A 27,320-nucleotide genomic window follows, 5' to 3' on the forward strand; every position below is an offset into this window, starting at 1 on the left:
TCACCATGCTCTTCCAATTAGATTTGTCCTATTAAACTTAGCTACAAAAAGTCTTTTGCTAGAAGATCTTCTTATGCGAACTATAATATTATCACTTTTATTTCAAACAATATAGGTAGTTAGAACAATTGACACTTGAGAAATCCTAAAGATTGTTTACAAATCTTGTGCTAATTTTAGATGAGACACACACACTTATTTTAGCTCCTTACGAGAAGCCACATTAGAAACAAAAATTGAAAGACCAATAGTCACGACTTAGAATGCACATTTTACAATGAGACAAATACAACCAATGGAAGACCACAAGTCACAATTTAGAATTCCAAAAAGATTTAGCTCTTGGGATTTTAACCAATGTCTCCACAATGAGAACTCATTGCTTCAACCAACTAAACTAATCCCCTTGGATTATTATTTTTTCTCTCAAAAAAGATCCTAAAATGTAATGTGGATCTACTACCACAATTCAAATAGATTGGTTAATATCAAAGTTCACTTGAATATAAATCATAGCAAACTATTCTAGAAGACTAATTTTAAAATGCATTTCAATCAACAACAAAATAATAGTTAAATAATGAGTGTATTACATACATACCACTTATCATTTCTCTCTAATTTCCATACTGTTATTTAATAAGTTTGAAAAAGAAAAGCATTCAAACTATTCCAAAATGACTATCAAGGTTAAAAAATGTGCAATGAGTGCATTATAACTATAATGAAATAAATGTCAATGTAAAAAAATTCAATGTTTATAGTCTAAATCAAACTCTTATTTCTCTAAAGAGATTTGAAACAAATAATTTACTAATTTGCAAATGATTGTAAGCTTACTTTTTTTAATTATTCAATGGTAAAGTAACTATGAAATAATAGATGTTATAAATAATGAAGAATAGTTATATTAAATAATTTAGTACACTAGATAAAATACTTAAATATTATGTACTAGAGTTTACAATAGGTCCATGCCTTTAGCACACTTAAACTTGACACTAACAGACAAATGAGAAAAAACAAGTAGGTAACTCTTATCAATCATGGAAGAGGCATTTTTGTCTACAAAAATAGTAACAAGTAAATTTATTTTAACACTACAAGCTTGAATTCAAGATTCACAACAATAGGAACTAGATGCTTTACGTCCTTGTTACATTTAGATTATAGTCGATAGTATGAATATTTCATATTAATATAAATCATCAATAAATTCATACATAGATTAACACAACATTGTACCATGGATATCTTAGATTAATTTAAGTCACTAGTATAGTATATTATAGACATCTTATATTACTATATGTAATAAATAGATATGTAAACAAGTTGTTTAATATGATAGACGTTTGATGTTACTACAAGATATCAATAGATCATATACGGATTGTCCAATATTAAAGATTTTTACATATTACTCCAACTCATCAATAGGTCATGTACAATGCACCCAAGATCATAGATATTTTCATTATACTATAAGTCATCTATCTTGATCCATAGAGAAGTCGCTCAATATCAAGTAAATTATAAAAGTATCTTTCTTTCTATGTGTAAGTGATACTTGAGTAGACCAAAAGAGAGAATTTTTAATGTTAAAGGAAATTAGACATAGTCTTTGAGATAAGTGACAATCTTGGATTTTTTTTTTTTTGAAATAATAGTCTTTTGTCTTTCATTTCTTTCAATTTTATCTTCACTTGTTAGATTTTGAAAAGAAGGTTGTCATAATTCCTTTGTACTTAATTCAAATGTCATTGTAAGCTTTACATTCCATAATAAAATAATTTTTGTGTTTCTAGTGTCTCAACTATGCTAAAGACATACTCTTTTTATCTCATACTTTTGTTTTTATCTATGTTTCCACCATCTTGAGTGTACACCTAAGTTGGTCTTATGTATTTTAAAGTTTTCATAATTGTAGAGAATAAGTTGTACTCTTGAAAGAGAGGTCATAAGTTTAATTCTTGCAAAGAACATTGTATATTTGCCTTATTTGTAACATAGTTAAGTATCCTACATGGACTATGGAAGAATCAATTTTCATATCCATCTCCATTGACTTGGTTTATATCAAAGATGATGCAAGTTAGTCTTCGAATGGACAATGAGAATCCTTGATCTCCAAGATATACCAAACTCTCAATAGGTATATTTTTGATGGATCGAGAAGTGGGGCTATATTTGTATGGGTAATATTTCTTCTTTCTTAGGCTAACATCTTTTCCCATAAACTTGTGAAACTTATCTACATAAATGTCTTTAACTTTTTGCATTATTCTAGGCTAAGCATTCAAGTGATTGTACATTTTCTCATCCACCTAAAGTTGTACTCTATCAATTTCTTCTTTTCTTCATTCAATTCACCAATAATGGGCTAACAATTTTACTCTACAGTTTTCTTGATTGCTTTTATGTATCTAAAAAACTACCATATTGGATTGGCTTCAATAAGAACCATACATATTTTATTTAAGAGGACCTCGTTGGAGACAAAAAATATCAGCTTGAATTAGTTTCTAAGAATGCATTTTTGGATTTTCTCTATCTACATCTCCTTAGTATGCAAGTGTTGCTAGCCACATCTCACATCCATAAAGTACCACCTAATTATTAATAGCCAAAATATAAATTTAATAGTCTTCCAATCCCTTGCTCTACCTCTCTAAATCTATTTTTGAAGTGCGAAATGTCTCTCTCTTCCCTATGTTCTCTTTTCTATGCTAGTTTCCCAATGAAGAATATTATTAAAGTTATTTCTAAGGTAATTGTACTTGGTTACTTCCTCTAAAATACTTCCTTTTATATAAAATTTGAACTAATTCAATTTTTAATATTGAAAAATAACATGATCTTGGTCTTTCTAATATTAACTTGTACACCCACACCTTTGCAAAAATGCTGAAGGGGGTAAAAAAAAAATATTGTTGTAACACTCAAGAAGATCAATAATTAGATTAAAAAAGGAAACTTGAAAATATATTTCTCTAAAAGAACACCATCTCCACCTTTTAAATTCAACCATTCTTTAAGCTTGTCAATAATATAGACTAAAGAGTGGAGAAGATAATAAACATCCTTAATATCACCTCTAAAATTTTAAAGATAGCTACTTTAGTTCTAATTTTTTACTCAAACTTCATAAGTCCAATGGAAAACAATTACAAATGATACTAGGATAACAAGATCATTTATTCCAATTCAAACTTATTCCGGTGTCAAAAGCCTTCTTGAGATCATTAAGTCAACAAAAAAGCTTCTTTTTTAATTCTAGTTTTTAATGTTTTTTTGTTATGTGTCAATGTGACTCATGATTAGTTGTTGAATGTTTAGGTCTAAAACCCACTTACAATTTTGGTTGTTTTCATCCACTTGTTGATTATATGCTCAACCATGCTACCAAGTAATTTTTCTTACAAATGACTAAATATTAAATGTTATGATGTCAACTCTTTAGTCTTGGTCTTGCACCTTGGTTTTGTGATTTAGTAGGTTAAGCATGTTATAGATCTAAAGCTACATTTGATTCCGTTTGATTGCATAGATATTTAACAATTCAAAAAAAACTTTTATGATCACCTGAATTATTAGTTTAGACATTGTACTTCTACCATTTTCACCTCCCATAATGTATATACATCTTAACAAACCTTACTATTATTAGAAAATTATACACTTGCTTGTACAAAATGTATTTTTTATATTTCACTTACTACTAAATCATGTTTTTATTTAGTCTTCACACTACATAGAAAAGCGGAAACAAATTGAGGGTTTGACTCTTTGTTTAAATCCTTGGTTAATATATTTCCAAAGCTTCTATATGCAATTTTTTGTTTCCTCAGTGAAAGGTTGTTGGTTGTTGGATTCAGTTGTATGAAATGATAGAAGATTGTTCTACATCAGTTCATTAACATATATACTTACAAATTATTTGTGATCACTAATTTTTTTCAATGTTTCACAATATAGGTTCACATTATCAATGAATAGATCTGTGGAAAGATAACTACATCACATTTTATGAACTTTCTCAAAGCATATCAATCCCAAAATCCAACACAAAACCCTCTTAACATTGAAAAAACACTTAGTTCAAAGATGGAAACTTCTCACTAAATCATTTAACAACAAGTCCTTTTACTTAAGTAGACATTACAGCTAGGGCTATATAATGAAATTAGTGAATGACATAGTTCCTCTGCTACATATTTGCCCCTAGAAGAAATCATATATCAAGACTCTTATGAACATAACTATCCAAAGAAATAGACCACTAACCAACAATATAAGATCATAACAAAGTCACCAAGCCAGGTGATTGTGATATAAGTATAGTTCAAATAGTTATATGAACCAAAATCAACCACAATGAAAATTCTCTCTATAAATAAATTTTCTAAGCATTTTTCAATTAAAAAAATAGGCATACCAAATGCAAAAATGAACTCCAAGCAGCTTGCACATGGCTGGATATTTTACTTTCATCTTCAACAAACAAATTCATTGTTACACATTTCTAAATCTTTGAATACTTGTCATACCATGCTAATGATAACAACAAAATCCATCCTCAATGCTCTAGATTACACAATTATATTGTATTTTTATGCTACTGTTTATGTCTTGATCAAAGTACAACTTCAAATGTAGAGTATAACATTTAGAATATACTCAAATTGTTTGATGCGTCACTTAGTATCTTTCAGTCGGAAACATGGCATTTAGACTTAGTATCTTTCAGTCGGAAACATGGCATTTAGACTGTCCACAAAATCTGTGTTTCACATTATTGTCAACAAAATCTGCGTTTCCCATTATTGTCAACAAAATCCATAACCTAGAAAAAGAATAACGAGTATCATTTGTAATACAAGTGAATTTAAAATACAAGATCCACATAATCATATGACGCCCTTCTGGATGAAATTTTGGCAGATTAAACCCTTGACCTTGTGAATGTTTTTGCGGCAGCCATCGAGATGAATGAAAACGGTGTGCATGTCCTGCTTTGGCCCTGGTTCCGACATCCCCACACAGGCGTCATTCAGATCTTCAAGACGTCTGGCAGCATCCTCAATCGTCACGAGTTTTTCAACTACAACACGACGGTATACTCCATGCTCCTTTGCCTTTGCCCTCCCTTTTCAGCTGCAATGTTCGAAATAACTCTCGCTACACTACCCCTCCCTCTCTCTCTTTTATATCTACTTTCAGGGGCTGCTTTTTGTTTTCTTGTTTTTATTTTTATTTTTATAAATCTAATTGTAGGGACTGCGCTAAATCTCCTCCTTTCACGTTCTTTACGTCGTTTTTTGTTTTTTAAATTAAAAAAAAAAATCTATATGACCGCGATCGCCGGCTTTTTCGCTTTTGTTTTTAAATCTAATTTGAAGAACGCCCCGTTTTTTTTTTGTTTTTTTGGTTGTTTTTAAAATCTAATTTGAGGATTTAAAAAAAACAAAATCTAGTTTCACTTAAAAAATTTGGATGAGGATAATGATTATTTTTTTCAGAGGTTCAAGCAAAATGTTAGCAGGCGTGAAGCCAGTTTCGCAACATCCTCTCTAGGGGAGCATTGAAACAAGGTAAGGTTAGCAATGGTATATTTGTCTAAGAAGCTCCTTTTTTGGCTTACTTTGACAGCTTCGAACGAGAGAGTATTTCACTGCCTAATTATCACTGCCTCTTAAAGCCTCTTCTTTTATTTTATTTTTACATATTTTCGTGTTGCTTCGGCTAAATCATTAAGCAAGGTCGCCCTGCTTTTCTTGTGTGTGATCTACATTCATATAAATGTCTTAACGTACATTATTGTGCGGCCCATTCGCTTTCATTTGTCAACTATTTTCTGGGTAACATTCTGTTAAAAAGAAGTTTTAATCTCAAGTTGAATCGATTTTTTTCTTGGCAGTCGGTAACTTGGCGGGTTTGCAGTCGAAAAATTTAGGTACGGCTGTGCAATATTCAGGGGTATTGAATTGATGTTTGAGAATTATTGGGGAAATTTGCGAGAATAGAGAAGTGTAAACATTACGTCACTGCGGAAGCCCTTACTGCATTGTTGTTTCTTCTAATAGTTGCTGACCCTGGCTGTTATAGTTGAAGGACAAATGAAGAAGCAAATGATTATGCATAGAATGCTTGAGAAAAAATGTCATTTACAAACTCTGCTAGGCTTCTGAGATGTATGAGGTTTTGATAGCTTTGTTACAAGTGTAATTTTCACAGGTTTTGAGTTAATGTTGCGTGTTTGCTTGTATTTTTTCCCAACACGAATCCGAGGAACCTTAATGCAATGTTGAATTTCCCCTAGCACATGCATTGTTGTTTGTGTAATGCCTTTCGATATAGCTATACATTGAGCAGGTCGGTCAATTATGCATAGTCTAAATTCTAGAATGTGAATTTTATAAGACCATTGATTATAGGTTTTAGGCTTCCTTTGTGTTTCAAATTTTTATTATGTTTCCTGGGTTCACTATTAGAGATTTTAGAAACATTGCAGTACTTTCTAAAAACATCCTATCAGAAATGATTGCTCAATGTTTTGTATTGTTCAGAGTGGATTCTGCAAGTACGAAAAAGAAGCCGCTAAATTCTTTGTATTGCAAAACATGTAGATATGAAGCGAAGGGCAATTCAACATTTTAGGTTGTTAAGATTTGAAGTAAGAAGCGAGCTCTGTTTTTATATATGGATATAATTTAGTTTACTCTTTGATCAATTATTCGAATCTGTCTGGATAGTCTCATGATTTTTGTTTAACAAAGATCTTTTACCATGCCACACTTTGCTGGACTAAGCTTAGGAAGAACCTTGATTGTCTACACATCTCAAAGGAGGTGGAATATTGCAACAAGAAATTATCTCTCTTTCTGATATGATTGCGGTGGTGTTTGTCTAATGTATGACTTAGGACAATATTCTTTTCTTAGAATTCATATATTTTTATTATAAATTTAAGGATTAAGTTTGTCTAGGGCTCCGGGTAAGGAGTTTAAAACGCCTTAAGCTCTTAGATTTCTACCAAGCCTTTGTAGAGAAGCTTTGAGAAGAGAAAATTATCATAAATTGTATCCATTATAGACATTTTACCAATTAATGACATTACAATTGACAACTGAGCTGCCAATGTTCTTAAACCTACTATCATATTCAAGATCGGGGCCCAAGAAACTAGCCTTCACCTCGAGAAGAAATAAAGCCATAAACCCTACAGGAACAACAATACTAAGAACTAGAGTTGGAAGATAAAATTTTGAGAACTAATATGAAACTTTTGTGCATGACAGATTTTCAAGGCCGAACTGATATGAAACTTTTGTGCATGACAGGTTTTCAAGGCCGTTCAATTCTTTCAAGTGTAGCAGGTGCTCTGCAACAGCTCCTCATCACTATGTGGTAATGAAAATTTCCTTCCAACACTTCCAAATGTTTGGCTAAGTCATCATTATCGTTTGTATTTAGCAGATTTGATTGTTTATCCGCTACATGGTTCCTCCGTGTCTGGTGTTTTAGAGTCAGAGGAAATAAAAGGACTCCTAAACTCTTCTTTGCCTCAATGTTCATCTGATTCTGAAATAGGATGATTACAGTTATTTCTTTTCTCATCGCTAGCTACAGTAGTAAACATTTCATCTGTAACAGATTTTACATGTACCCCGCATTATAAAAACATGCTTTCTCATTAATAATGTGCTCTAAATCCATTAGGATTATATTCGAAGGCGCAAAAAAAAAATGGAGAAAGATTCTCTCTCAGCTTCTTCTAATGCCATAACATGATTATTGGCTCTCATGCATTGCCATCATGGCTGCTGGCCCAAGAATCTGACTTTCTGTTTTCTTTTCTAGTTTCACGAATTCACAAAAATCTAGCAAATCGAAGAACAAATGATCGATGACATTGGGAATTTGTATAAAATTTCAGTATTATAGAGCCGACACAATTTTTAAAAATATGTCTCTTGCTGCTATATTTTTAATTTATCTCCTTTCTACATTGCGAATTTGCATGTGACTGTTCCGATTTAAGTTTCAATGGACTAATTTTGCAATAATTTCTCAGCTTTTATAGTCATCAATAATTGGGGAGGAAATTGGAAACGTGAGAGACATTTATAGGAAGTCTGGGATAGAATGTGAACTTTTGATGAGGCCTTGATTACCTAAAAATAATGTCTGCCAACCCAAAGTCTGGCATATCCTGTCGCATCCAAGACAATTTACAGTTAGTTTCCAGATGGCCAAATAGACAGCAGGGTCATTTTTTAGATTCTTTAAGTAAGACATGCAATTGTCAAAGTGTCATTTCAGAGGCAGACAGAGTTCACCATAGTTTACACTAAAGTCAATGTTAGAACAAGAAATCTTACATCTATCATAAGCTCTGATACCAATTGTAGAATATGAACACCTGCACAATCCAATCTATAACAGCAAAGATGATAAACAAGCAAAATAAACAACCCTCCAACAATGAAGAAACAGAGTACACTCTATTTTTTTAGAGCAGAATCAAAACAACTTTTTTATTACTGATTATACTATTCCAAAAAACCATTACATTTAATACCACTACTTATATAGAAAATAACTAATTAAAACTACTACCTAATCTCAAGTTCTATATGGCATCTTCAGCATGATTGCATTCATTATTAACCATCAAATTTAGAAATTACAAAAAAACTGCCGACAACCATGCAATCTAACAACTATCCATGAAAGTTCTAATTTTAATTGTTGTGAACAGTGGTGGAACTAGAATTTTCTATTTCCGAGCAGCAGCAATCTTGGCGTTAATCTTCATACTCCCCCTTGATGCTGAGAGGACTGACAATTCGATCTCTGAGTACCAAAAACTGATCTTTTGCAACTGCCTTTGTGAAGATGTCTGCAATTTGCTCCTTTGTGCTGATGTACTTTAGCTCAACCACTTTATTTTGTACCAAATCTCTAATGAAATGTTGTTTCAAATCAAAGTGTTTGGTCCTGCTATGATGAACCGGATTCTTGGCCAATTTAATAGCACTTATGTTGTCACAAAAAATCACAGTAGGCTGAACCTGTATCTCTCCAATTTCTTCAAGAAGCTTTCTAAGCCATAAAGCTTGTGTGCTAGCTGAAGTGACCGCAACATATTCCGCTTCTGTAGAAGAGAGAGCAACCATACTTTGCTTCTTTGAACTCCATGTAATTAAACTAGAACCCAAAGAAAAACAATTACCAGATGTAGATTTTCGGTCATCCAAACAACCTCCCCAATCTGAATCACTAAAGCCAACAAGCTCAAACTTATTAGAAGAATAGTGAATGCCAAAATCTATCGTACTTTTCACATACCTCAAAATTCTCTTGGCTGCCTTCATATGTTCCTCTGATGGATTTGTCATATACCTTGAAACCAATGAAACTGAATAAGCAATATCAGGCCTTGTGTGAGTTAGAAACATCAAACTCCCCACAATGCTCCTGTATAATGTCTCATCAACAATTTTAGCACCATTGTCTCTACATAATGTAACTCCATGAGCAATTGGAGTGGAAAGAGGTTTACAATCTGCCATATCAAATTTCTTCAATATATCTTTTGCATATTTTTCTTGACAAATAAAAATTTCATCTTTACCTTGATAAACCTCCATGCCAAGAAAGTACTTCATGAGGCCTAAATCTTTCATCTCAAACTCATTCATCATAGCAACTTTAAATTCATCTTTCATCTTTGAACTACTACCCATATATAACAAATCATCAACATACAAACTCACAATGAGAATATCATTACCTTCTTGTTTGTAGTAAAGGGTAGGTTCACTCTTACTTCTTTGAAAGCCATTCTGCTGAAAATATCCATCAATTCTTGCATACCATGCACGTGGTGCTTGCTTGAGGCCATACAAAACCTTCTTCAACTTGTAGACATAATCTTCTTTGCCTTGAATCTCAAAACCTTGTGGCTGTCCCACATATACCTCTTCTTCTAAGTACCCATTCAAGAAGGCACTTTTCACATCCATGTGATGAATACTCCATTTCTTTTGAGCTGCAAGAGAGATTAGCATCCTAATAGTTTCTTGTCTTGCTACTGGTGCAAAAGTTTCTTCATAATCAATGCCATACCTTTGAGTGAAACCTTTAGCAACCAATCTTGCCTTGTGTCTTTCAACACTCCCATCACTATTATACTTGGTCTTATAGACCCATTTTGTGCCAATCTTCTTCTTCTTATGTGGAAGATCTACAAGCTCCCATGTTTCATTCCTATCAATGGAATCCATCTCTTCATTCATTGCTTGTATCCAAACCTCATTAGCGCATGCATCTTCAAAACATGATGGCTCAAAATCAGCTTTAGCAAGTAATGCAAAATTTACTGTCTCACCTATTGGATCTTCTTCATGTGCTTGATTTTGACACCTCTCATAGATATCATTCAATCTTTTTACCTTCCTTGGAGGACTTGAGGATGGACTTGCTCTTGGGATTGGTGAGGGGTTTCTTGGTGGGCTTGATGATCTTGAAATAGAACCATTAGCTGGCTGCTCATTATCATTATCAGCAATATCATCATCATCCAAAACTGATTTTGGCTTTCCAACAAGTTGTTTTTGATGACCATAAACTCCCCCTTCATCAAAAATCACATCTCTTGAAACAACAATCTTATTAGTAATAGGATTGAATAATCTATAAGCTTTGCTTTCCTCACTATAGCCCACAAAAATACATGATTCACTTTTAGCATCTAGCTTTTGCCTATTCTGATCAGGGATGCGAACATAAGCCAAACAACCAAAAACTTTAAAATGATTTACGTTAGGCTTTTTCTCATACCATGCTTCATATGGAGTCATCTTGTGTAGGGCACTTGTAGGACTCTTGTTGAGAATATATACGGCTGTAGCAACTGAATCAGCCCAATAAGAATTGTTCAAACCCTTGGTTTGTAACATGCTCCTTGCCATTTCTACCACAGTACGATTCTTCCTTTCAGCCACTCCATTCTGTTGGGGTGTGTATGCAGTTGTGAGTTGTCTTTTGATGCCATTCCTCTCACAAAAATTCTGAAAATCGTTTGAGCAAAATTCTCCTCCTCGATCTGTTCTCAAACATCTGATTGTGTTCCCTTTCTCATTCTCCACACGAGCTTTAAACCTCTTGAATGTATCAAAGGCTTCATCCTTAGTCTTCAAAAAATATACCCAACACATGCGTGAGTAATCATCTATAAAAGTAATGAAATATGATGACTTACCCAAGCTTTGTGTTTGCATTGGACCACAAATATTTGAATGAATAAGTTGAAGTGGGTATTGGGCCCTCCATGCATTGCCTTTTGGAAATGATTCCCTTGAATGTTTCCCTTTTGCACACCCTTCACAAATCTGTTTATGCTCTTCAACCTTAGGCAATCCAAGAACTAATGCATTTGATGTTAGATTCTTCAAACTATTGAAATTCAAATGGCCATACCTGAGATGCCACAACCAACTTTTATCCTCATAAGCCATATTGACAATCTGATTGTCGTTTTGACCAAACTTCAAAGGAAACATCCTATTCTTTGTCATAGGAACAACTGTAATCACTTTATTTTTCCGATTCTTATCATAGATAGTACATTGCATGTTCTCAAATACCACTCTATAATTCTTCTCACCCAACACTCAATAAATTATGCTTCAACTTGGGAGTATAATAAATATCTTGAACACTTTTCATACCTTCCTTTGTCTGAACATCCATGGCTCCTTTGGCCGCAACATCCACAGTATTGTTATTACCAAGGGTAATATTGGATCTGTAACTATCATCAAGCTTTGAAAATATTTCTCTGTTACCAGACATATGGTTAGAGCATCCAGAATCTAAATACCAAACATCATTCACATTACTTTCACCTTTCCCATAACACAAAAATAAATTACCCGAGGAAGGATTCTCATCTTGTTGGGCATAATTTGCATTATTGTTACCTGATTTTAGTCTACACTCTCTCTCAAAATGTCCATACTTATTGCAATGATAGCATTGGATGTTCCTTTTATTAAATCTGCCTCTACCTCTTCCTCCTTGAGCACCTCCTCTTCCTCTAGATCCTCTTGAAAAATTCTGATTTTGGCCCCTTCCCGAGCCTTTGTTGTTGTTACTACTGCTGCTAGCACCATCGTTCTTTGAAATTTGCATTTGGGAAGCAAAAGCCTTCTCATTAACACTGATAGATGTGTCCCTTATTCTATCCTCATGTGATATAAGAGATCCAACCAATTCATCATACTCCATGGTAGCTAAATTTTTACTTTCTTCTATGGCAATTACTACAATATTCCATCTTGGGGTTAGAGATCTCAATACCTTTTGTATTATTTGCTCTTGAGCAATAGATTCACCCAAAGTGGCCATTTTATTAGTCACATCTTTCACTCTCACACAAAAATCTCCCACACTCTCTGTCTCCTTCATCTTCAAATTCTCATATTCTCTTTTCAAAGATTGTAGCTTCACAACCTTGATCTGTTCATTGCCATGGTAAGCATCTTTTAGAGTCTTCCAGGCCTCTTTTGCTGTATGTGCATCAGCAATTCGGGGAAGCAAGCTCTTATCAAGAGCCATCTGAATGTGAAACAATGCCATTGCATTCTTCTTCTCAGCTTCTTTCTTCAATCTCCTGTCATTAGGTTGGAGAGTATTCCAATCTGCAGGCTCTTCATATCCGGATTCAACGATCTCCCAAAAATCTTTTCCAATCAAAAAAGTCTTCATCTTGATTGACCAATATTGGTAATCAACTCCATCAAACACTGGGATTTGCAAATTGTTTGCCATGCTGTTGTCTTCCAAACACCTTCAGCTCTGATACCAAATGTAGAATATGAACACCTGCACAATCCAATCTATAACAGCAAAGATGATAAACAAGCAAAATAAACAACCCTCCAACAATGAAGAAACAGAGTACACTCTATTTTTTTAGAGCAGAATCAAAACAACTTTTTTATTACTGATTATACTATTCCAAAAAACCATTACATTTAATACCACTACTGGTATACTTATATAGAAAATAACTAATTAAAACTACTACCTAATCTCAAGTTCTATATGGCATCTTCAGCATGATTGCATTCATTATTAACCATCAAATTTAGAAATTACAAAAAAACTGCCGACAACCATGCAATCTAACAACTATCCATGAAAGTTCTAATTTTAATTGTTGTGAACAGTGGTGGAACTGGAATTTTCTATTTCCGAGCAGCAGCAATCTTGGCGTTAATCTTCATAAGGCCTTGATTACCTAAAAATAATGTCTGCCAACCCAAAGTCTGGCATATCCTGTAGCATCCAAGACAATTTACAGTTAGTTTCCAGATGGGCAAATAGACAGCAGGGTCATTTTTTAGATTCTTTAAGTAAGACATGCAATTGTCAAAGTGTCATTTCAGAGGCAGACAGAGTTCACCATAGTTTACACTAAAGTCAATGTTAGAACAAGAAATCTTACATCTATCATAATCTTTGCCATCAGAATGACTGTCCTTGGAGACTGTAAAAGGTACCTGTCAAGCAGAACTGAGAGGACAGTAAAAGCCACTGTTGATACAGCTGCATAAGTTTCATCTTTTGGGAATGTTGAAGCAAATTCACTTGCTTCATTCGGGCATGATTACCTCAAATGAAAGTTACAGTGATGACTGTGCAAAAAGAAAGGTGATGATTTTCTTCTTGCAATGTTTTTTAAAACTATACGATTTTACAACAGACATGTTTGAATTTTGCATTATTTTGAGAATGCATCATTTGGATAGATGGTTTACTTAGTATCTTTATTTTTCACTGCTAGTGAAACTCAATAACATGTAGAAAAATTCTTCTTGACCTATTCTTTCATGGTAGTATTCATACATTTTGATTTCACAGGTTGAAGCATGTTGAGGCAATTTCACATCACTCTACAAAATGCCTAAATTTACTTTAAAACTTTTTGGTTGAAGCCCTTCTTAAAATTTTACTTTAGAATTCATGCATTTTTATTTATCTATGTCTGCAAGTCTGTTTCCTTTGCGCATCATGATATAATTCAATTTCCAGTCTGATGCCCTTTGATTCTTTAGCGATTCAATAATGAGTGAATCTCCTTCAATATGTATTTGCTTGAAGCCCTTCTTTGTTGCTGCATGAAGATCATAGGGTTCCAACAAAAAATGTATGGGCGTTGAGCTGATAGATAGCCTTGTTCTTGCTAGAGAGCATTGCACCCCTGCTTAACATTTTATGCACCTCAGTTAGGAGGAGCCCATACAATTTTGTCTTTATGCCCTGAAATGAAAATAACTTGTTCAGGCAAAATATTGTTGATCAGCGCTTGCGGCTTTACCGTAATTGGGAGAGTTGAGAAGTCTCTCCATATCACTTTCCTTGAGCCTAATGTAACCGCCTCTATATCATGACAAACTTTATTCCCCCAACATTGAATAGCATGTGAGATATCATATTCAATTCCGGAATAGATTTTAATGGTGGGAATGTCCAGAAGTTGACCTCTTCACCACAATTCACCTCCCAAGAAATATAGGATACAAGGATATCTTGGGATTGGGATTGGACAATAAAATTCTACATATCTAAGCCTCTTGGCGGATTGGATGTTGTAAAGACACTCTAGAACTGTTATTTGAATTCGGATATTTACTTTCCATAATGTGGACCCATAGAGATTCAGGATTCGCATACATTATCCATGCAAGTTTTGGATCCAAATTCAATATTTCTGAGATGCAAATCGTGGAGACCAACCCCACCGTCGTTCGCAGTGTTTGGCTTTTCAATGATGCCAACAAAACGTTCTTGCTATCCGTCACGTTGTTTCTCCAAATGAAACTCCATTTTCTGGATTCTAGTTCTTGCTACTTTGATTTAAATGAAATAAAAATAATTTAAAATCTAATATGTTTACAATTGATGATATTAATAGTATTTAGAATGAACTATTTTATTTATTTTTAGTTTAAAGTAACGTGTACAATATTTAAATAATAGCGAAATGAAAATAATGTTTTTTTTTTCATTCTTGTTGGTTAATGTTTTTTCTTCATTCTTGTTGGTAATGTTATGAAAAGGTATTGAAATTATTTTTGTATATTAAGTAAATATTACTTTATATATTTATACAATATTTTTGACATTGCTTTTATTACTTGTTATAATTGTTTTATCAATTCTATTTCTAGACTATATTTTTATAATTAAAATTATAATATTACATATTATAGTTATAATGGACAAATACTAACCACCATGTGGCACTTGTTAATTTTATAATCTATAATTCAACAATAAAATTACATACACTATATAAAAACAATATTTATACAAAAAAAACATATTTATCAAGGGGTCTCGACAATAAAATTACATACACTATATAAAAACAATATTTATACAAAAAATCATATTTATCAAGGGGTATGTATGTTTGGTTGTCTGGGTGAGCCCCTTGTTTTGGTTGCTTTTATATCAAAAACGTATTTATTCATAATATTATTTTGGACCAAAAATATATCAACACTTTCTTAATTATGATATATCTTTTAAATCTATGTACAATAAAAAAAACAAACTCATTTTACTAGGATTCTAATGTTCTTATAATATATTATATTTTTACCATTGTAATGTTTGTATAATATATTATATTTTTACTATTTTCTAATATAACTTTTTAAAAGTCGGAACAACTAAAAATAAATTATTTTAAAAATAAAAAAAATCTTACATCATTGTTCTATTTTCATTCAAAAAAAAAACTTTAAACCAATCGATAATCAAACAACAGAATAATAAAATATAATACTCATTTTTAAACATTATATATAGTATTTATTTATATATCTTTAATTCTTTGAAGAGACTTATTTTTCTTCTTTGATTAATTTTTACTTACCTAAGTAATCTTGTTTTTTTAATTCTTTGAAGATACTTTTTTTTTCTTTAAATAATTTTAAATCTAATTATTGAAGGATTTACCTAACTAATCTTATTTTTAGTTCATCAATGGTAGAGAACTATGAACTATTGCCAAGACTCCCACATTTAATATTGATTAAAGCAATTTCCTTTAACCGATTATAATTTTATTGCTTATTCTCATATGTTTTCATTTTGAAGGAAGACTATTCCAACATTTCGAAGGAAGACTATTCCAACATGATCGAATATTAGCAACACATAAATTTGTGTGGATCTTATTGGCTGTATTGACAACTCTGCAAAATACAAATAAGGATAGCAATTTTCCACACAAGAGAAGGCATACAATACTAAATTTAATAGTGCAAAAACTCAATTATAAGAATATGGATAGAAGTCCTACCAATCATAATCTTTGACTTATTCTTGTTCGACTATTCTGAGGTAAGGAACTTAAGGGCCATTTTTGGTATGGTGAACATCAAAATGATGAGAACAATTTATTGCCCCATGTTGGATGTGTTGAGCTAAAAGAAAAATGTAGAAGTAAAAAGAAATCTAAAACTATGCAAAATCAACACATGAAGAATAGAATTTTTTTAGTACAATGAGAAACAACTACAAGATTGAATGCATATAACTTTCTTCAATACCAAGTGGAAGACGAAGAGACAAGGAATAAGTATAGATGACTCTGATTGGGTTGCACATGTCAGAGCCATTACAAATGTCTTATTCCAAAACTGTATCAATCTCCCACTTGTAGTTCGTGCGCTAAAATGTTGAAATACTTCTATGAGGCATTATATCCAAGATTGCTCAAGAATGAGATCTTGAATGACAACTCATAGCTCTCTATTCATGGAGTGCAAGGGTGTGTAATGGAGTCGCTCAGTTTGACCTAGTTTGTGCCCATGCAAGTACATCGTAAAATGAGAGATTCAAAGATCAAAATATGCATGCAAATGAAGATGCAAGCTAATCTAAATGATAACAATGCAAAGCAATGCAAGAAAGGAAATCTAATCTATGAAATAAAATAACAATGCAAAATTAATCTATGAAAGCAAATATGGATCTAAGCTAATATGAAAATTCAAGGATGGATTATGATGATTGAAGCCATGGATGCATGAGAGAAGAAGACAAGAAGATAGAAGTTCTCCACAAAAAGCTTTAATAATGCTCAAACTCCTCTTAAAATCACTTTCCAAACTTGTAGCATAACAATAACATAATTGTGTATGCCAAAAATGAGGAGAGGGCTCTCCCTTTTAAAAAAGAATGAACGATTAAGATTAAGAGACAATAATATTTAATCAAGGGTGAAGAAAGAATGATCAGTGTGAGAAAAAATTCCACCAATGAGAAAAGAGAAGGAAAATTAAATGGAATCCCACTTTGAAATATGTGCATTTAAGTGTAGAGGAAAAAAAGAATCTATTTAATTTTTATTTATTTTATTTCCTTTTTCAAGTGGGATTTTATTTAATTAAGATGGAACAAATTCTTTTAATTAAATAGGAAATATTTAATTAAATTAAAAGAGAGATTTTTCTCCTAATTAATTAAATGTGGATTAATTATTTAATTAAAAGAGAAGTTTTCTTTTAATTAAATAAGACTTAGGATAAAATGATCAAACCTTAGGAAATGTTGAAATAATTGAATTAATTAAAATTTGATCAAAGAAATTGATTTGAATTGATTAAATAAAATATTGCAAATCATTGATTTGGAAAATTTGATAAATTGAATAATGGGGACCCATAGTCTAGGCAACCATTTTGGGGTGCATACATTTGCCCCTCTTTGACTAATGTGTGATCGATTTGTGAACACAAGTAGTCAAAAAAAGAAATTGAAGCGTGAGATCAATTTGGGATCACAAAATAACCTAGATGTGTGGTTGATTCAGGAACACATTTGGACAAAGAATACAAATAAATTTTGACTTTAAGAAGTCAAGGATAAAATTGATTAAACTGAATCAAGGATTGAAGTTGATAGGTTCTACCCCCTTGTGATCAAAATCGAAATGTGATCAAATCGAACAAAAGATAAAGTTCTTGTTGTAAGATGAAAGATATAAGAATCACAGAACCAAGGTAGATCATCAAGCATGAAATATTATGCCCCAAAGTTGAATTAGAAGAAAAGAAGTGGGGTAAAAGCAAATGTAAGATAGAATTTTGGAAGAGGTGGAAAAATATAACAAGAAAAAATAAATTTTGATTTAAATAAATAGAATGCACCAAAAATATAGTTAGGGTAGTGTTGAAAAACACCATTTGTAAGGTGTCTTAAAGACTAATGCAACCAAGAGATCAAAACTAACACAGTTATGCCCCCTAGACAAAGACAAAGATCAATTCCATACTAAGGAAACAAGGACAAAGAATGATGGAGAAAGGCCAAGTCATGTCAAGGACACATGCTAAGAAACAGGGGTGCAAAGGCCTCAAGTAGCACTCGTTTATAGGTTTTCACCACTTGGATTATTATTATTATTATTTGAATATATAATATTTTTGGAGATACATCAAAGCGCTTATTAGTAAGATGATAAAATTTTCAGGATATTTTCCAATTTTTAGAATTTTGACAGTATATCATTTTTATGGATTTTTGAAATATACCATTTTTTTTGTATTTTTTCAGGATCAATAAATATGTACAAAAGATTCCCCTAGATATAACAGGCATCAAACTCCCAAGCAAGATCACATAGTGTAGTCCCAATGTTTAGCAAGGTGGAGGACAAGAGGGATTAACAAGTTGGCAAAAGAGATGGAAGACAAAAAAATGAAGGAGAATGAAGAGAAGAAATCCTCAAGAGTACCCAAGCTAGGGAAAAATTGTCATGTAAAGAACATTTGGACAAGCAATGAAAGGATAACATAGGATAAGTCACGGTAGCATAATGCAAAAGTAGGAAAGGATGCAGTCCAAAGAAGTAGAAATGTCAAGAGATTTCATAGCATTGTGTTTTACTCTTTTTTTATTAGATCAATGGCCAAATGGGAAAATGATAGTAAAAGGCTAGAATGAATGGAGGAAAATAGATATGAAGACTAAACATGAAAGGAATGAAAGAAAGATCATTGTAAGATAGTTCACAAGATAGACAAATGTCATATATATGTCAACATTGTCAAGATCAAAGAGAGATGATAGAATGGATGAAAGATGTAGAAGAACTATGCATAATGCTTGATTGCTAGGTTTTCATCATGGTACTTATCCTAGGTGCCACAAGGGAGTGGTTTTCACCATAGGACGAATTTATTTCTCATTAATTTTTCTACCAAGGCACTTGTTTCTAGGTTTTCACCAAGGCAAACTTTCAATTTTTTTAAAGATTTTTTTTGGAAGAAGGTGTTAGAAATAGATAATACTAAGAGATAGTAGTGGAGGCCCTACTATTCTCAATTTTTGAGCGTGAATGAGAATGCCTGCCTATATAATATAGTTATGTTAGGAACAAAATTGGGACAACAAGCCAGGGGTGGTGAATTAGTCTTTTCAATCATTTTACCCACAACTGAATCTTATTAATTACTTTTCCATATGCATAAGAAAGAGAACCAATAGTGCTAAACAATATGAAAAACCACACAAGAAGAGAACTCATAACACCATATTTTGTAGGGAAACCCTAGCCAAGGGAAAACCCTGGTGGGGATGGAACCCACAAGATGATTCACTATATAAAGTACCCAGTTAAGGATGTTGACCCTGTTAGGAGTCTATGAAGCATGTAATGTGTCTCGAGTCACTATTAGGAGACTAGGCCTTATTAGAGGCCTTGACCCTATTAGGAGTTGCTGGATCATATACAAATGTGTGCAAGAAGAACCCATTACCCTAACACACAACTATAGAATAAGTTCTTCAAGAGAATAGGTATACATACAATACTAGATTACTTGTTGCTACAAATATTTTGATTATCAATTTTTCATGAGAAGAATGACTGTGCACATATCAATTTGTATCAAATCTTGCATAGTATTTCTTCACATCACAACCCCTAATATTACACTCACTTAGTACTCTTATTTCACAAGATTATATCAACTTCGCAATCAAATTCCTTCACATTAACTTTGCAAATGAAGTTCTTTACTTATACCAAACATATTGGTAAATTCTTCCTTTAGTCGGCTCACATAACATCCTTAGAGTTGGATCACAAAGAAATAATAATTAAAATAATTAATCAAGTCATTTAACACGTTCTGCTGATATGCTTTATTTTGTGATGTAACACCATTGCATCACTAATTCCTTCTTAACTTGAACTCAGTTGGTCATGTGGACATGCACACTGGCCTACATCATCATTATGATGTCATGCATCTCTAGTTAACTGTGCAAGAGAATATTCCAAGGGAATATTTTGCTATCGTCAAATCTGTCGTGTTGTTGTAATGTTGTCTAAGACAATTTTCCTTCACAAATAAACATGACTAATCTACAAAACAAATATGTTGCCATAAATGACAACCATATTACTTACCTTATTTAATTGATTGGACATATTGCCAACAATATGCCCCTTTGGCATTGATGGCAACATTTTGGTAAAATTGGCTAAGTCCCAAACATGCTGTCATACCAAAAAATAAAAACCATAACACAATAAAATATTATATTCATGTTTTGAAAAGATTACATCCCTTATTACTCCAATTACGAAGTTAGCAAAAACTTACTACTATACTTTTCCTTATTTCTCCCCTTTACAATTACAACAATTACAATTAATCACTTACAATTTTCAATACTTGAGCCCTTTGACATTAATGACAAAGGTGCCACAAAAAGAAAATTCTGTCAAAATCTAGTAGCTGCATCAAAACTTGGAAAAGCAATCACTGAAGTTGGTTTTCAACTGCACAAAGTGTTTCTTCCAACTTTCTTTTAGTGCATCAGATATACTGATTAGCGCACACAAAGAAAATGCAATTAACTCTATTGTGTTCAAGTTTGTAGCCACAAACTTGTCATATGAAGATTTTGCTTACAAGCATTCCTCCAACTGATTCTCTAGCAATGTTACTTGTGGGAACAGGGGTTATCTCAGAAGAGTGAATCTCTTTAGAGCTTTCTCTTTCTCTACTTGGATTTCCCTTATGGTATCATGGAGTGTCTACATTGTATGTTCAATGGTATTTAACTTCTGGTTTTGCTTTAGAAAGTTGTCAGTGAGCATCTAAACCTTAGTTACCTTTTCCTTGATTTGATCATCAAATTCTTGAAGATGGATATTTGCCAAGCTACACTTAGCATAAGCCCATTTTCCTTCTTCTATACATTGCCTCAATGCCTTAATGGATACATTCAAAGTTTTTGTATCATTCCTCATATTAGTAGACATGGTATTAAGGAGTTTACCGTCATGCTCTATTTGTGCTTGAATTGTAGCTACATCAGAGAGTGTTGAGAACTCATCATCAAAAGCTTTACATAAAATGGTTGCGTGCTGTTGAATATCTGTAGGGGTGTCAATAGGGCTTACTATCTTTTCCATTCTATCCAAAACTGAAGTCAAAGTCTTTTCAATGGACTTGAGTGATTTCTTCTTCTCAAGAAATTTACTTAAAGAAGATATAAGATTTTGTGCTTCATCTTCTTCATCTAATTAATCTGCTACTGCTATAACCATTATTGCATGAGTAGGTGGTGTAGAGGGTGTTGCTGCTACTATCAAGGGCACACTTGAAGTAGCTTCTTCAATGCTTGGTTCAATCTTCTTCGCAAAAGGTGCATCTTCTTTCTAAGGCTCCTGACCCCTTTCTTCATTAGATGAGCTACTATAGTCGACAATATTGCCAACAATGCTTGTACCAAAATCTTTGAATGAGTCTTCAATTTTGTCAATTGTCACATTGGTGTTATTTACTTGCATAGATTCACTACCAATGGTGATATGCAATGAATCACTAGAAATTAGTGTAGCTAAAGGTTGTTCAAAACTCTGAGGTGGACTTCCTGCTATAGGGCTAGCTCTCTTTGTCTGTGCACACACCTCATACTCTTTAGGCATAGGGCTTGCCTTCTTTGCATCCTTTTCTGATATAGTGCTTGGCTTTTTTGTCTATGCACTCTTCTTTGGCATAGTAGACATATATGTAACTATAGCCCTTTCAGTTTCCTTGTTCACTTCTTCATAATTTCCTCCCATGAGGACAATGGATCTCTTTTTGTTTCTCAAAAGAGGTGCTATACCTTTCAGAACTTCTGTTATCTCTTCCTCATTATTTAGAATGCATAGCTTTTTCACCATATTGATTCTTATTTTCTTATTTTCATCTATTACTCTGCTTTTTCTATTTCTCAATCTATTATACAAGTCTTCAGGTATCTATCCTCTTATACTATCAAACCTTTTATCTTTAAGAATCATATTTCTAACTACAACATTCTCTAGTTGTCTTCTATCCATATTATTATATGTAAATCATAGTATTTATTTAATTGCACCAAATTTTTGTCATTAATAATTTGCATGTTGAGATTTTCTACCTTGGGTTCCCATGCTTTTCATCTAGGTGAGGTCTTAGCTTCTTGATCAACTGGCTCTACTGGTCTGTCATTAATTTCTTCTTCAAATTCAGAAGAGCTAATCCACAAAGTTTTTCTCTTCTTTCTAGGACCACTTTTTGTTTTCTTGACTCTCTTTTTTGGTCCTTTCAAGTCTTGTAGACTTCCTGGGTATAGGAGTTTCCTTAGTCTTTAATGGATTCCTTGGTGGTTGCTATTGCGCAATTGCTGCATATGGTACATTAGGTGCTTGTGCACTAGTTTGGGCAACTGTTACCTCTTTAGTAGGTCCTGCTATAGGTGTAGGGGTCAATAGCTCAGGCTAATCACTGGCCTTCATTTCCATGGCTATCCCTTTTACCTCATCAAATTCTTTTTTTTTTGATATTCTTGATTCTTTCAAAATAAAATCAATCACCTTTTCCACCTTCGTCTTGGAGTCCTTTAATATCTGACTAGTTTTAACTTCTCTCATTTTCTTAGCATATGTCCCCCATCTAGGACATTCAAAATCAACTTCTAAGTGAAGGATTATCTGCGCATATCCTTCAATCAATTCCTCACTCATTTCGTAGCCCACATGTTCAATGAATTTGACTCGAGGAATTAAAGCTTCCATGCAAGTGAAATCTATTTTTAGATGGATTCTTATATTTCTTCTTTTTCTTGTATTGAACATTCAAGTTACTTCCAAAAGCCTTGGGACTTGTGGAAGAAGGAGGATATGACTGGTTCAGATGGGTGGGTGGATGAAAAGGATTCAAGGATATGCATCTACGTTGATCTTGAGGAAAGATAGGAGATGGAGGGATGCAAGGACCCAAAATGGATGATGAACTAGGAGAGTTAGGAGATGAAGGAATGTAAGGACCCAAGATGGAAGGAAGACATGAAGCCCTTGGTATTGGTGGAGGAAGTCCAAGGATGGATGTGTAAGATGAGAAAGGATAATCAATAAGTCCATCAACATCTATATGACAACCAAGGAAATCAACATATCTAGAGTGAGCATTAGGATTTTCAATAGGATCATGAGCATCTTGAATAGGAGCAACTTCTTTGATAGGACTGTCTGGAGGAAGAGTAGAAAGTGGAAGCAAAGATGGAGTGGTAGAACAAGAAGATGGAATACTTTGATCTTAATAAGTTTCTTTGGATAGAATAGACATAGAACTTTGTTCACAATTTTCAATAAAGTGTCTTCATCATACCTAGGAGGTGGATAAGACATAGGATATGGAAGAGTGACATCTTGAAGGAGATGAAGGGGTGCTTGATCTTGATCTTTCTTGACATTTTTATCTTTATCCTTTTGAGAGTCCTCTTGACATGGAGCCACTTCTAAGGACAAGGGAGTATATGAGATTTTCATGATAGGATCTTGAAGGGGTAATGAAAGACTAGCTAAAGTGGGAATAGTAGACATAGCGCCATGTAAAGGTTGAGGATCTTTAGTCTTAGAAGCATGAAAAGGGGTTTCAGCCAAGTGTATATTAGCTCAAGTTTCTTTAAGAGGTAGCCCTTGAGGATAACTATAGGGAATTGCATGAAAAGAGTTATGACCTTTGTTTGATGGAATAATGTTGGATAGCTTTGAAGTTTTGGGAGATGCATAAATATTGGAAGAAATGGAGGTATCAAGGAACCATCACTAGACATAGGTTCATCAACATGATCTTTCTCAAGAGAAGCATCTTCATTACATATATCTTTAAGAATTTCAACATCAATGATTACATCATCAATAAGATCTTGAATTACATATTTAAATGTAATACAATCTTCAATTTTATGACCTTTACATGTATGGTAGCCACAATAGTGATCATCTCTCCACCAATAAGGTTTTACCTCAAGTTCATAAGGTTTAGAATATTTGTATGGTAAAGTAATGATCTTTTTTGCAACTAAGATCTCAAGCACCATGTCATATGAAAATCCAAAAGGAGTAAAAGTTCTCTCAAAAGTATGTCTAGGACCAATTTTGTCATTGTCATCTTGGTCAAAGATAGGCCCATCATGAAATATTGGCATATTCTCAAAGGATTTATTAATCACTTTCTCTCTCAAGAGGTCTTTGGATCTAGAAGATGAAGACAATTGATGTCTTGGAGTAGAAGATGTAGACCTTAAAGAAGATGATTTACAATTATGTAAAGGTCTTAAGGAAGATTCATGTAATGATGCAATCATTTTCTCTAGCACTTTCTTTGTTTCTATCATGTGTTTAGGGAGACTAGTAGATAAGTCTTGATACTTTTTAATGATAGAGGAGAGCTCATGATCATCTAGACTTGATTGAGGTTTGATAGCACAAGGTTTGAAGCCTATAGTGCTACTAGGTCATATGATGACCCTAAGAAATGTTGGTACCAAACTAGGATAGTAAAAGTACCCACTTATCCAAAAGAGATGTGATAAGATAGAATTTTGCAATAGGCATAAACCAACACTGCCATAGAGGTGCCCGCAACTTTAGGTGAATACCCTAGCACATGTGAACCAAGAGGATGATTTACCCAAATTATAAATAATTAAAATTGAATTTTAATGGAAGTGAATGGGCAAGAGATTACTAAGACTCTCCAAGAATAATATCAATGAATCTAAAGGTATATCTTTCTCAACAAGGACAGTCTCTCTAACTCACCAACTCCAAACAAAGTCACTTGTGAAATCAAAGATCACTAATTCAAGGGGTCAAAGCACAATAACCCAAGGTGCAAACAAGTTTCTAAAAATAGGGTAAGTAGCCTAATCTAAACTGGATCAACCTAGGGAGATTGGAAATAATAGGTAGCAAAGCAGTTTGACCATAAAATTTCCATTCAGGAACTTAGATTTTATTTGTTTTAAATATCCAACTAGGTGTGATAAATTTTTAATCATGAACTAGGTATGCAAGACAACAATCATAAATTTCAAGCTACATTTTCAAACAATGAGCAAGGGACAAAGCAACCTTGCACATGAACAAGAATAGTGTCATAGTATCAGTCTAATCCCTAGAACAACCATGGTGTATGTTCTCAAAATGTTTTCCAATCACACACATAGTCCTAGAAAAGAAAATTTGGCAACACTATAGTTCTTAGTAATGTTCAACTCTACAGCTTTTGCAATCTAGAGTTAGCAAAATCCAATCCTTGTGTACTAGGGTTTTAACATATTCTAAGAATTTAATTAATTGAAGATACTGAGGAGATCTGACAACTCAAAAAAAGACTACACCCGTGAGGATTTCTCCCACAAGGACATTTATATAGTGGTTGCTACTACAATATTAAAAATGGCTATTACCATTTGAGGTTCTGTCCATGTGGTTGACCCAATAAAGGGCATGTCCACTATGGTTAACCCTCTCTAATCAAGAAAGACCCACAAAGTTGTACAACATGGTGACTTAGTTTAGATTCAAGGGTTCCAAGTTTTTGATGTGCACAAAAGGTAATAGAGCATACCCCTCTAGCCTCTTCACCTTACCCAAACATAGAAAAAAAGATTCTTTGACACACTAATTTGAAATCATCTCACTAAATTTTTGGAAAAGCCAACAAAAAATACCACCAATCTCAAAAGAGAAAGTATCAATAGGTTTTGAGGACAAACACAAGAAAAATAGTGAGATAATAACAAATATCCTTCCCTACCTATAGGGGGATCTATTATTGAGAAGAGCTTCACATGTAAGGCAAGAGAATGAAGCACATTCCCTCAAGAACTCCACAAATAGTGTTCATAGAGTCTAATTATTATGTGAAACACATATGCATGAAAGTAAATCTAGATCCAATTTTAGAGCACCAAATGAAGTGTGAATCTATGAAAGCATGTAAAAGCACTCAAGTCAAACACATGAGAGGGTTCATTTCATTTCTAAATCCAAATGTTATAGAGGTCCAATAAAATACATGATAATCCTAGCAATGCATCTTTTCTCTATTTTACCTTTCATTTACGCTTGAACACTCACTCGCAATGAACAAAGCAACAAGAAAAACAAACAAACACAAGATATGCAATTGTAATACCCCAAAATTGGCTCATTGCCATGTTAACCAGTTCTAGTCTATTTCAAGCAACTGCTATATCCTATTTCACTAGGCAATTCTTATTCTGATTTTTGGTACTTGACTTAATTGTCAAATGCAGAAAACCCTAATCTACATTAATCAGGCTACTTATTTAATCCCTAAAATATTGAATCGAATTAGTCACATTAAACCTATTGATTAAGATTTAATTAAATTTGAAGTGTTTATGCTTTAATTAAATTAAATTACATCCTAAGGCTAATGTACTAAGGAATTAAAATATTTAATTTAATAATTATGCTCACTTTAATCAATTGAATGAGATTATTCAATTAAATGGGAAAAGGCATTTATGAGGTCATATCTCACTTTATTAAATTAAATAAATTCTTCAAAATCTTCTCTTCAGTTCCAAAATGGAAACTTTGAGTGAACTATCCTTCAAATTGGAATTAACTTAGTTAACTTGTTCTCACACTCATGAAAAGCTCAGTTAACTACTCATCACACTTAGATTTGAAACAATTAACTTCACTCGCACATGGAAGTTTCCATTTCAATTAAATCTTCTCTTTGATCTTAACCATCCATCTAGAAATTGATTTGACCATTGATCAATTCTTGGATTCTATTTAAGGGACCTCCAATCCCTCATTAGAGAGGTTAGTATTGGAATGGTATTGAATTGCTGTCAAAATAATCATGCATTCTAGCTTTCATTTGCTTAAATATTTTAATGTCATTTTAGATTAA

General features: G+C 33.1%; 1 long non-coding RNA gene across 4 annotated transcripts in view; it reads left to right on the forward strand.

Annotated features, from left to right (window-relative positions):
- Nucleotides 1-4,760: 4,760 nt before the first annotated feature.
- LOC149542973 (uncharacterized) overlaps nt 4,761-27,320 on the forward strand; it is a 65,150-nt gene continuing 42,590 nt past the window's right edge. Inside the window, exons 1-4 of one of the 4 annotated variants that reach the window (XR_016355574.1) lie at nt 4,881-5,117; nt 7,344-7,410; nt 13,544-13,725; nt 13,936-14,716. This is a non-coding gene — a long non-coding RNA (uncharacterized LOC149542973). Of the gene's footprint in view, nt 5,118-7,343; nt 7,411-7,722; nt 8,025-13,543; nt 13,906-13,935; nt 14,717-27,320 lie in introns of those variants that run through there. The other 3 variants (XR_016355572.1, XR_016355571.1, XR_016355573.1) reach the window with 3 other exon arrangements.

This window comes from Cupressus sempervirens, chromosome 8, assembly GCF_028749045.1.
Source record: "Cupressus sempervirens isolate cs-2001-9-10 chromosome 8, ASM2874904v1, whole genome shotgun sequence".
In the NCBI taxonomy this organism is placed as follows: domain Eukaryota; kingdom Viridiplantae; phylum Streptophyta; class Pinopsida; order Cupressales; family Cupressaceae; genus Cupressus; species Cupressus sempervirens.